The sequence below is a fragment of the Cupressus sempervirens genome, chromosome 4 (assembly GCF_028749045.1).
Source record: "Cupressus sempervirens isolate cs-2001-9-10 chromosome 4, ASM2874904v1, whole genome shotgun sequence".
Classification (NCBI taxonomy): domain Eukaryota; kingdom Viridiplantae; phylum Streptophyta; class Pinopsida; order Cupressales; family Cupressaceae; genus Cupressus; species Cupressus sempervirens.
This window is the reverse complement of record NC_143121.1, coordinates 441,086,871-441,099,447: the sequence shown is the minus strand read 5'-3', so window position 1 is coordinate 441,099,447 and position 12,577 is coordinate 441,086,871.

Below are 12,577 nucleotides of genomic sequence, written 5' to 3'. Positions count from 1 at the left end.
ATTGTTCAAGATCATATTTTACTTTTTTTATGGTTTTTTTAGGGTCATAAGGAGTCTAAGGTGTTAGCTCTAATATGATATGTGATAAGTCCAATGGATAATGTGTGCTTAGGGAGTGCCCCCCAGTTCAAGTTCAAACTTGTGCACCATTTAGGTAATATGCCCACAGACAAGATTTAGACTATGTACAAAGAAAAAACACAAAGTATGTATAGACTAGTGGAGTGGGGGCCCAAATCAATACTATATGCTTGGGTAAGATTAAAATGTACATTAACTAGTTCATGGGCCATGATAAGGGACTAGAGATGTCTTGCAATATGAAGGATATGATTAGAGAATGACAAAAGGGGTAAAAACCAGATGGAATCTTGATAGATGGAGGAGCAATAACTAATTATACATGGTGCCTACTTTCTAGGTTTTCGCCATGGTACTTTCCTAAAGAAACTATTTGCCAAGTTTTCACTTTTGGACAAATTTTTTCTCTTCACTCAAATTTTCATGCCAAGATGCCTATTTGGAAAGTTTTCATTAAGGCATCCATTTTTTCATGACTTTACTGAATTTTTTTTTTCTTTTTTCACAACTTTTTTCTTTAATTTTTTTATTTAAAAATAGGACTTTTAGACAAAATCATGTATATTACTTGCGGAGATGCATGTTGTTGTTGGACACGAGAAATGGTATAGTAACAACATAAGTTCCTTCACAATTGGGTTCAAATTTGCCTATTTTTTCTCTATGTTGTTGAGTCTTGTAGTTCATCTCTAGGACTAGATCACTAATCTCAAAATGATGACCTCAAACTTTCTTATTATAGCCTCACTTGAGTCAGTTTTGGCAAGCTTCTAGATGTGTAAAGGTGGCTTGCCTCTACTCATCAAGCATTTCAAGTTCTTGGAGTCTAGATATTTTTTAATTTTCATCATCAACAACATCTTCTATGGATACTCTCAATGATGTAATTTCAACTTCAATTGGACACATTGTCTGAATTCCATAAATAAGAGAGTACGGGGTTATGCCAATGGGAGCATGCAAACTTGTTTGGTAGGCCCAAAGAGATGGATTTAGTTGTACGTTCCAGTCTCACCCAAAATTATTGATACTCTTTTAGAGAATCTTAAAAATGGTCTTATTAGATGCTTCTACTTCACCATTACCCTATGGATGGTAAATACTAGAATATCCATGATATGTGTTATACTTCTCACAGAGCTTATGCACATCCCTTTTTGAAAAGAACTTCCATGATAAATAATAATAGCCAAGAGGTCTCCATACCAACATATGATGTAGTTGAGAATAAACCTTGAAATCTACTTTCCAGTGGTGAAAGTCAAAGGGACAACTTCAACCCACTTGGTAAAATATTTTGTTGCTGTGATGATGAAATTTTGGCCATTAGAAGGAGGAGAAATAGCTCCAACAAGATTAAATTCCCATTATGAGAAGGGCCATGGAGATATGACTGGTAATAATTCTTGTGCTAGTACATGGATCAAATTAATATGTATCTAGCACTTATGACATGTTTTGGCAAAAACATATGCATCTTGTTCCATGGTGGGCCAATAATATCCAGCTCGTACTAGCTTCTTGGTTAGACTCAAACCATGGAAATGACCTCCACATATACCTTCATGAACCTCATAGCTTCTTGCAAGTCAAGGCATCTAAGAAGGGTTTGATCAAATGATCTATTGTAAAGGGTGTCACTGATGATGACATATCCAGCAGCTTGGCAAATAAAGGCTCGACATTCATTCTTGGATAAGTTAGGGGGAAGGATTTGGGCATGTAGGTAATCATAAATGTCTCAATACCAGGGGGAATTGGGACCAACAAGTCCACACACAAACTCAAACTGAGAGAGTTCAAATGTTGGAATCAAAAGTTGCTAACAAGGAGCTCACAACACTCCAGATTTTGAGGCATACCAATCATAGAAGTAATAGTAGCCATAGTGTATTCTTGGTAGTTGATTGAAATGTCCCTTTTCTAATTTTACATGATATTTCAAGCCTCAAATCAGATCTTTAAAATCAAACAACTAATATCCCAAAGATCCACCAAATTTCTCAAGAAACCCCAAATCGGATATGCTGAAAATAGTGCCAAAAGCTTCACAACTTCACAAATTATTATTAAATCTGAAAATGGACATTTTTAAAAAAAATTTAGCAGCATAAAAGCCTAAAAATTGAAATTTCTAGATCCATATAGCCTTTACACAACATCTCAAAAATGTAGGACAACAACTATGCTCATTGGGCTCCCGAAATAGCACAAAATATGCCCAGAAACACCACAAAAATACTAATAATCTATCTCAAAAGTTTAATCATGTCCCAATACATATATTCAGCTCTATTTTAACATTTAAAAGTCTGATATATAGCAGAAACCCAATCTGATATGAAATACTCAACTGAAAACACCAAACTCATACAAAAAACACACCCAAAAACCCACAAATCTGCACTGTTCAGCACAAAGGCAAACTCTGTATGAGCATGCACATGGAATGGCTTCAAAATCCCATTATTAGCCTTCTTGAAAACTTACAAAATCCCATTCTTGGGTCTCCTTCTCCACAGGTTTGGCAGCCTCTGAAGAACAACAAAGAAATGAACAAAAATCAAGTTCTGGAATGAGCCCAAAATGCCTCCAAACCCCTTAAAAGAGGGCATAACCCTAACTCACGTCCAAGAGGGGTTAATAAAATATAATTTAATAATAATTTTTATTTATTAGTCCATTGGTTTCCAAAGATTAGCCCCTTTTGCCGAAACTTCACCTTTTTGGAGCCTGCCTGCCTTAGCAAAGTTTATTATTTTTTTAATTATTTGAAAAGGGGACATGAAAAGTCCTCCCCTCCCAAATATTGCTTGTCCTCAAGAAATGAAGGTTGGAATTCTCAATAATATGTTCTCCTTCCCAAGTTGCATCCTCTAGTGGTAATCCTTTCCATTTGACCAAATGCTCTATGACACTCCTGTTTCTCAATCTTTTCTCTCTTGTATCCAAAATCTCTTCTGGTATCAAAACTAATTTCCCTTCATCATCAAGAGGTGGTAATTCTTTAGATACTATGGTTTGCTGGCCTAGAACCTTCTTTAGGCAAGATGCATGGTAAATATTATGTATTTTTCTATTTGGTGGGAGCTCCAATTCATAAGCTACCTCTCCTACCTTCTTGATGATTTTATAAGGCCCATAGAACCTTGGCTTGAGTTTCTCTGCCCCACTCCTCTTCCAGGTGCTTTGCTTATATGGCTGCAACCTAACAAATACCAAATCTCCCACCTCAAAAGATCTTTCAATCCTTTTCCTGTCAGCATATATCTTTTGTTGGTTTTGTGCATGTTGTAGGTTATCCTTGAGGGACCTTATTATGTCTTGGCTTTGCTTGACAAAATCACTTGCTGCGGGTACTCTGCTATCAGAAAGTATTAGATCAACAAAGGAAAGGGCATCATAACCATAAAGAGCATGAAAAGGAGGTATACCAATAGACATGTGATGAGATGTATTGTAACAATACTCCCCTAGGTGTAACCATTTCACCCAAGCATGTTGTTGATTTGAAACATAGTTCCTCAAATATCCCTCTATCCATTTATTAACTATCTCTATTTGTCCATCTGTTTGAGGGTGATAGCTAGTACTGGGAGTGAGTTTAGTTCCTGCCAAATGAAAGAGCTCCTTCCAAAAAGAGCTAAGGAATCTACTATCCCGGTCACTAACAATGTTTCTAGGCAAACCATGTAATCTAAAAATTTCCTTGAAGAACAATTCGGCCACTGGTGATGCCTTGAAATCAGATGTGATAGGAAAGAAATGCACATACTTAGTTAGTCTATCTACCACCACATATAAGCAATCCTTACCTTGAACCTTGGGCAACCCAGTGATGAAGTCCATGGAAATACTTTCCCATTTTTGTTCGGGAATAGGAAGTGGCTGCAACAACCCTGCAGGAAAATTTTGCTCACTCTTGCTTTGTTGGCATACCATACATTCCTTAATGTGTTTAAGGACATCCTCCTTCATACCCTTCCATGAAAACCGCTCTCAAATTTGCTTGTATGTCTTGAAGTATCCCTGATGACCAGCCAAAGGTGTGTCATGAAAGGCCCTCAATATCCTCTCCTTAGTTTTTGACCCTTGCACTAGGAAGATCATGTTCTTGTAATAAATCAATTCATCAACAACCTTGTACCTGTTATCATCCACTAACTTATCCAAAATCTTTGTGGCAAAGGAATCTTTAGCATACTCTAAAATTATGGAGACTTTCCAATCAGCAGAGATAGATGATAAGGAACACAAAGTGGGCTTTCTTGACAGAGCATCATCAACCACATTATTCTTTCCTTTCATGTATTCAATATCAAAATCATAAGCTTACAATTTGCTTACCATTTTTTTTGATGATCATTCAAATCCCTTTGGTTCAAGAAGAACCTGAGGCTATTATGGTCTGTCTTTACAATGAATCTCCCACATACCAAATATTGTCTAAACTTACGAAGTGCATGCATGATTGCCAACATTTCCTTATCATAGATGGAGTAACCTTTCTCTGAATGATTTAATTTTCTACTCTCAAATGCTATTGGATGTCCCCTTTGAGTTAGGACAGCCCCTATACCTTCTCCAGAAGCATCACATTCAACAACAAAAGGTAAAGAGAAATCTGGAATTGCAAGCACAGGGCATGAACTCATTACCTCCTTAAGCTTATCAAATGTTATTTGTGCCTCTTCTATCCAAAAAAAAGCTCCTTTCTTTATCAAATCAGTCAAGAGGGCAGAAAGCTGAGAAAATCCCTTGGAAAATCTCCTATAGTAGCTACACAACCCAAAGAAACCTCTCAACTGTGTAAGATTAGTGGGTGGAGCCCAATCCAAATTTTCCTAAATTTTTTGTTGATCAACCTGTACTCCTTTAGAACTTATAATATGTCCCAAATATAGGATCTTTGTCAAACTAAACTCACATTTAGATAGCTTAGCATAGAAGGATTTCTGCTCCAAGATTCCCAAAATAGTGTCTATGTGCTTTAGATGCTCTTCCCATGTTTTACTATATATCAAGATATCATCAAAAAATACCAAAACAAATTTTCAAAGATGCTGGCTGAATACCTTATTCATACAAGATTGGAATGTTGCAGGTGCATTAGTGAGTCCAAATGGCATAACAAGAAATTCAAAGTGCCCATAGTGACATCTAAAAGCAGTCTTTTCCACATCTTCACTCCTCATTTGGATTTGATGGTACCCTAATCTTAAGTCAATTTTTGAGAAGTATACAGCACCATGTAACTCATCAATGAGTTCATCTATGCATGGTATAGGATACCTATTTTTTATGGTCTTCTTGTTTAGAACCCTGTAGTCTCTACACATTCTCATTGTACCATCCTTTTTCTTGACAAGTACCACAGATGATGCAAATGGACTAGAGCTAGGCCTTATGAATCCCATGTCCAAGAGTTCTTTAATAGTTTTTTCAATTTCTTCCTTATAACCTCTTAGATGGCGGTATGGGGTTGTTATAACTGGTTTGGCACATAACATGCTCAAAACCTCTATCTGGTGGTAATCCTGGGGGCAAATCATTGAAAACTATACTATGCTTATCAAGAATATTTTGAATTTCAAAATGGAAATTACCTTGATTCTTTGGAGAGCTTGTTGGTTGGATTATGACTCCTGCTGCCCATGTTACTTGTCCTCTTCGAAAAGTCCTCTCCATCCTCTTTGCAGAGACCGCCTTAGGTGCTCCATTCGATAAACCTCTCAATATGACTTCTTTCCCATTGGAATGAAATTTAAACTCCATAGTTTGATGGTTCATGTAATAGCCTCCGATAGAGTGCAACCATTGAACACCCAATACAAGATCTGTCTCCCCAATACCAACCACATAGAAGTCATCACATAACTCATAATCTCCTAAGGTCATCTTGAGTTGTTTCACCACCCGTGTGCAAGGTATAGTGAATCCATCAGCTACCATAACATTGAATCCCTCAAAATCTTCTACTTTAAGCCCTCTTTTCATGACAAATCCCTCATCAATAAAACTGAGTTGCCCCACTATCAAGAAGAACTGTCAACCTTTGCCCTGCTAGTACCCCTCAAATTCGAAAGGGATGGTATCTTGGGACTCTCGATAATGCTGCTAAAGTGCCATCCTTGCTGATTTATTTTTCTTTCTCTTCTTCTACCTCCTCCTTAGTATCATGGAATTCCTCATGCTCATCTGAATAAGATTCTGAAGCAACTTCAGTATAGTGCACTTGACCTTTCCCCAAACATCTGTGTCCTGGAGCCCATGATTCTCTACAAGTAAAACAAAGCTTTTTCCTTCATAATTCACTCCTAGTCTCTTCATCTACCTTCTTTTTTGCCACATTTATCACATCTTTTGGTGGTAGTGTTGGGAAATTCTTTTTCTAAAAATTTCCCTTATGTTGCCGAAGATTTGGGGGTTTTTGATTAGTGATTGATTTCATAGGCATGCAAGTTTCAAGTTGCAAGCTTCTTTTGATAGCTTCCTGTAAGGTTGAGGGTGAGAAAGCCTTAACCAAACCCTTAACAGAATCTTCTAAACCATCAATAAAAAGATAAACAATCCTCTTTTCACTCATATCAGGTACCATAATAGCCACTTTTTGAAACTCTTCTATATGCTCATTAACTGATTTGGTTTGCTTCAACTTTGACAATTCTTTAAAGTACTCTTCATCATCCTTGAGGTAAAATCTGTCTATCACTCTTTGACTGAAATCATCAAATGTAGTTACCTGATCATGACCTTGAGTAGTCATTCCATGATACCACCAATCATAGGCTGCATCTTCCAAGTGTAGACTTGCAAATTGAACAACATCACTCTCCTTCATGGGGTTAAGTGTGAAGAAAGTCTGTAATTTTTGTAGCCATGCTCTAGCTGAAATTTTGTTTGTTCCATCAAAAGTAGGTGCTGTAAACTTGCTTATTTTATTTTTGAGCTCTCTTCCACTTATTTCATGCTCCCTCCTATTCTCTTTCTTGGGCATCAAAGTGTTCATCATATCCACATATTCTCTAAAAGGAACCGAACTACGAAAGTCATCATCTAAGCCATTATAAGTAGCTCTTAATGCAATCAACTTACCTGTAACCTCTTCCACTGGATTAATGGTTGGATTTGGTACTGGTGGCTCATCTGTAGGCAAGAAAATAGTTTTAGTTGATTTAGATGGTGTGGATTTCAGATTTCTTGGCTCCTCTGAACTGCTCCCTTTCTCATTAATAGATGCAACTCCTTTTAGTTTTTCTGTCAATATTCGCAAAGCCTCTCTAGTTTCTGCCAAACTATCTACTATTTGTTTATGAGTATTTTGGATCTCTTGAAAAAATTTCTTTGCCATCTCATCTGGATCAGCCATACTTTTCCCTTCCTTGGATTTTGTACTTTTACTTTCAACTGGAGGTTTGATCAAAATTTCTTTATTCTTTTCTCGCTGCAAATATCTTTTTTCTCTTTCACTTAGTTGCATGCAACCATAAATTTTGACATGCAACTGATTAGAAGCAACATGAAACCATCGAATATGACATGCAAGATCTGGGTAGTTGTCAAAACTGACATGCAAGATCTGGGTAGTTGTTAAAACTGACATGCAAACTTCTACAAACCCTCAGGCTGGCAAGATCATGGCTCTGATACCACTTAAATGTCCCTTTTCTGATTTTACATGATATTTCAAGCCTCAAATCAGATCTTTAAAATCAAACAACTAATATCCCAAAGATCCACCAAATTTCTCAAGAAACCCCAAATCGGGTATGCTGAAAATAGTGCCAAAAGCTTCACAACTTCACAAATTATTAATAAATCTGAAAATGGAAATTTTTGCAGAAATTTCAGCAGCATAAAAGCCTACAAATTGATATTTCCAAATCCGTATAGCCTTTACACAACAGCTCAAAAATGTAGGACAAAAACTATGCTCATTGGGCTCCCGAAATAGCACAAAATATGCCCGGAAACACCACAAAAACACTAATAATCTATCTCAGAAGTTTAATCATGTTCCAATACATATATTCAGTTCTATTTTAACATTTAAAAGTCTGATATACAGAAAAAAACCAATCTGATATGAAATACTCAACTGAAAATACCAAACTCATACAAAAAACACACCCAAAAACTCACAAATCTGCACTGTTCAGCACAAAGGCAAACTCTGTATGAGCATGCACATGGAATGGATTCATACTCCCATTCTTATCCTTCCTAGAAACCTGAAAACTCCCATTCTTGGGTCTCCTTCTCCACAGGTTTGGCAGCCTCTGAAGAACAACAAAGAAATGAGCAAAAATCAAGTTCTAGAATGAGCCCAAAATGCCTCCAAACCCCTTAAAAGAGGGCATAACCCTAACTCACATCCAAGAGGGGTTAATAAAATATAATTTAATAATAATTTTTATTTATTAGTCCATTGGTTTCCAAATATTAGCCCCTTTTTCCGAAACTTCACCTTTTTGGAGCCTCCCTGCCTTAGCAAAGTTTATTATTTTTTTAATTATTTGAAAAGGGGACATGACATTGATGAAAAGAGATATTAAAAAATTTGTAAGGCATTAATTTTTCATCTTTGGTTTCATAGTCATCATTGACTTGATGGATGACTAACTAGGAATCTCCAAAAACTTGCAAATTTTATATGTTCCATTGGTTAGCTAGCTTTAGTCTCGTAATCATTTCCTTGTATTTTACTATGTTGTTTGTACAATTGAATGCTATTCGATATGACTTGGGGATTATGTCTCCTTGGGGAGTGATAAACATAATTCCAGCTCCTAAACCATTTATTGCATGTGATCCACCAAAGCAAAGCTTCCATTCATTAGCTATATCCATATTAAAGATGGCTTCATCTAGAAATTCTATCAACATGGGATGATCATCTATCATAGGTGCTTCTGCTAACCGATCTACCATCACTTTCCCTTTGATTGACTTTCTGTCCATATATTCTATGTCAAATTCACTAAGGATCATAACCCATTTGGCTAAAGGCCCTATGAGAGTCGCCTATCTTATGAGATACTTTAATGGATCAATCTTAGCAACAAGCATTGTTTTTTAATGGAGCATGTAATGTCTTATAATTTGGGTTACAAAGACAACAACAAGGCATGTTTTTTCAATGAGTGAATAATTTAGTTCATATACCACAAGTATTTTGTTCATGTAGTAAATGGCTCGCTCTCTTCCTTGTTCATCATTGTGTGCTAAGAGAGCTCCTAATATTGTTTCTATAGCAGATATGTATAGAACGAATGGTTTTCTTGGAATAGGAGTCATTAAAACTTGTGGATATAGAAGATAGCCTTTGAGTTTTTTAAAAAATTCATCACACTTATTGTTCCATTGAAAGGATATTCCTTTACATAATAGATGTTGAAAGGAGTGACACTTATCTACTAGTTGTGCAATGAATATATGGATAGATTGTAATCTCCCTTGTATACTTCTTCATGTTCTTAGATTTTTCAGAGAAAGCATTTCAAGTATTGCTTTTAGTTTCTCAAGATATACTTCAATGCCTCATTGAGAAATAATGTATCCTAGGAGCTTTCTAGAAACAACTCTGAATACACACTTTTTGGGATTCAAATAGAGCTTGTAGCCTTCCATTCTATTGAATATCCGCTCTAGGATGCCCAAATGATTTCTTCATCTAGGGGATTTCAAAATTAAGTCATCTACATAGTCTTCCATTAGGATGTGAATGAAATCATAGAAGATGGTAGTCATTGCTCTTTCATATGTTGCCCAAACATTTTTGAGGCCAAATGACATATAACATTCCAATAGTATGTTACCCAAGGGCATGTGAAAGTTTTTTTTTATCAATCTTCAGGAGCTATTCTTATCTAATTGTAGCCAAAAAAGCCATCCATCAGTGATAACATCTCATATCTAGTTGCTATGTCTACAATGATGTCTCTATTTGGTAAAGGGAAATCATCCTTGGGATATGCCTTGTTAAGATCATAGAAGTCAACGCATGTCCGGATTCCCCTAGAGTGTTTTCTTATTGGTAATAGATTAGATATCCAACATACATAATCAATGGATCTTATGAAGCCGACATTCATTAATTTCTTTAATTTAGCTTCTACAAGGAGAGCAACTTGAGGATGCATCTTTCTCAACTTTTGATTTACTTGTTTTACTCCTAGTTTTAGTGGAAAGTGATGAAGAACTAGTTTAGGATCTAATTTTGGCATATCTGCATAAGACCATGTAAAGTTGATGTACCTCCCTAAAAAGAATCTGACAAACTATCTTTTTCTTCTGCTAATAAGGAGGCTATAAAATGTATGATCTTAGGGTTGTTAGGTGTTCCCAGATTTATCTCTTTTGTCCTTTCCACATATTTGGAAAACCTCTCTAAGGATCAACATGTGAAGAACCTCCTTATAGCAATATTGTGAGAATGCTCGAAATAACAGAATACAAAGTGATAGCAGAACTCAGAATGAATCTACTGATCGCAGGCCACTTCGAGGGGGTAACCTCCTTTGAGCAAGCTCAATACAATAAATTCGTCCGTGCCCATCAAGGGCCTCAACCTATTCTTATATACTGGGTACGATCTAGAAAAGTAATACTACCTATTCATGTGGGATAATAAAATATACTCACGGGACGACTTACAAAGCATATGCGTCCAACAACACTACTCTAACAAAATAAACAGAAGGAACACACAGGTTCCTAACATCCCCTCTCCCTTAGAAAAAAGCTTTGTCCTCAAAGCTTAAGGTGTGGAAATTGTTGTTGAATCTGAAGAAGGGGTTCCCAGGTAGCATCCTCTGGTTGCATGCCATGCCATTGAATCAAGACCTCAGAGATGGAGCGAGAGCGAAGCTGGCGAGTGCGCTGGTCAGTGATTGCCATCGGCTCCAGGATAATGGATCCTTCCGTATCCATTTCAGGGAGAGTAGTTTGTGCTCTGACAGTGGTACCCAGAACTTTCTTTAGACAAGAAACATGAAAGACTGGATGAATGCGGGAAGAAGGAGGAAGTTCCAGTTTATAAGCGACTGAACCAATCTTCTGCAGAACCTTATAAGGCCCATAAAATTTTGGGGCCAGCTTATGATGCCCTTTCAGCTTTAGGGAGGATTGTTTGTATGGCTGTAGACGAAGAAAAACCATATCCCCAACTTGAAATGAGCGCTCAGAACGGTGTTGATCTGCTTGCTGTTTCATCCGATTACGGGCCATGTGAAGATTATCCTGTAAGGTACGAAGAATCTGATCCCTGCTGCGGAGAACTATGTCAACTGCCTGGACTGGTGAGCTGTTGGGAGTGTAGGGAAGGAGCACTGGAGGTGCCTGACCATAGACTGCTTCATATGGAGTCATTTTAGAGGCAGTGTGGTAAGAGGTATTGTACCACCATTCAGCTAAAGGGAGCCACTTGGCCCACTGATGTTGCTGTTCGGAAGTGAAGCAATGAAGATAAGTTTCCAAGCATTTATTGACAATTTCAGTTTGACCATCAGTTTGTGGGTGATAGCCCGAACTCATCTTCAGTTTGGTGCCAGTTTTCTGAAACAGTTCAGTCCAAAAATGACTGGTAAAAGTTGCATCACGATCAGAGACAATGGAAGAAGGGAGTCCATGAAGACGAAATATCTGGTCCATGAAGATTTGTGCAACAGAGGAGGCAGTATAGGGGTGGCTGAGGGCACAAAAATGACTATATTTTGAGAGACGATCAACCACAACCAAGATCACTGTCTTGCCACCGGATTTAGGAAGCCCTTCAATGAAATCCATAGAAATATCAGTCCAAATCCGTGTAGGGATGGGCAATGGTTCGAGCAAGCCAGGAAGGAGGGTCGTTTCACCCTTGTGGCGTTGGCAAGTATCACATTCAGCCACCATCTGTTGAATCGTCTGTTTCATCCCTTTCCAAAAGAAGTTTCTCCTTGCTCGCTCATAAGTTTTGAGGAAGCCTGAGTGCCCTGCTGAAGGAGAAGCATGGAGTTCATAAAAAATAGCCTGATGTAGAGCTGGGTTCTGAGGAAGCACTAGCCGACCCTTGTATCGAAGAGAAGCACCATCCCAAGAGTAATGTGGTATAGCAGAAGGATTATTGGCTAGTTGGTGAATGATTTGAGATAAAGAAGAGTCACTGTCATAGCCCTGCTAAACAGACGCTAACCAATTGGGAATGGGCATAGAAATAGCGAAAAGGGAAGCTTGATTATCAAATGTGCGAGAAAGAGCATCTACCACAATATTCTCCTTACCCTTCTTGTAGGTGATCTCATAATCATACCCCATGAGTTTGCTGACCCATTTCTGTTGTGTAGGAGAGGATACCCGTTGTTCCAGGAAGTATTTCAGACTTTGGTGATCGGTTCTGATGCAAAAATGACTCCCTAAGAGGTACGGCCGCCACTTCTGTACAGCATGCAAAATAGCCATCATTTCTTTTTCATAAGTAGAGAGGGCTAGATTCTTACCAGAGAGGGCTTTGCTA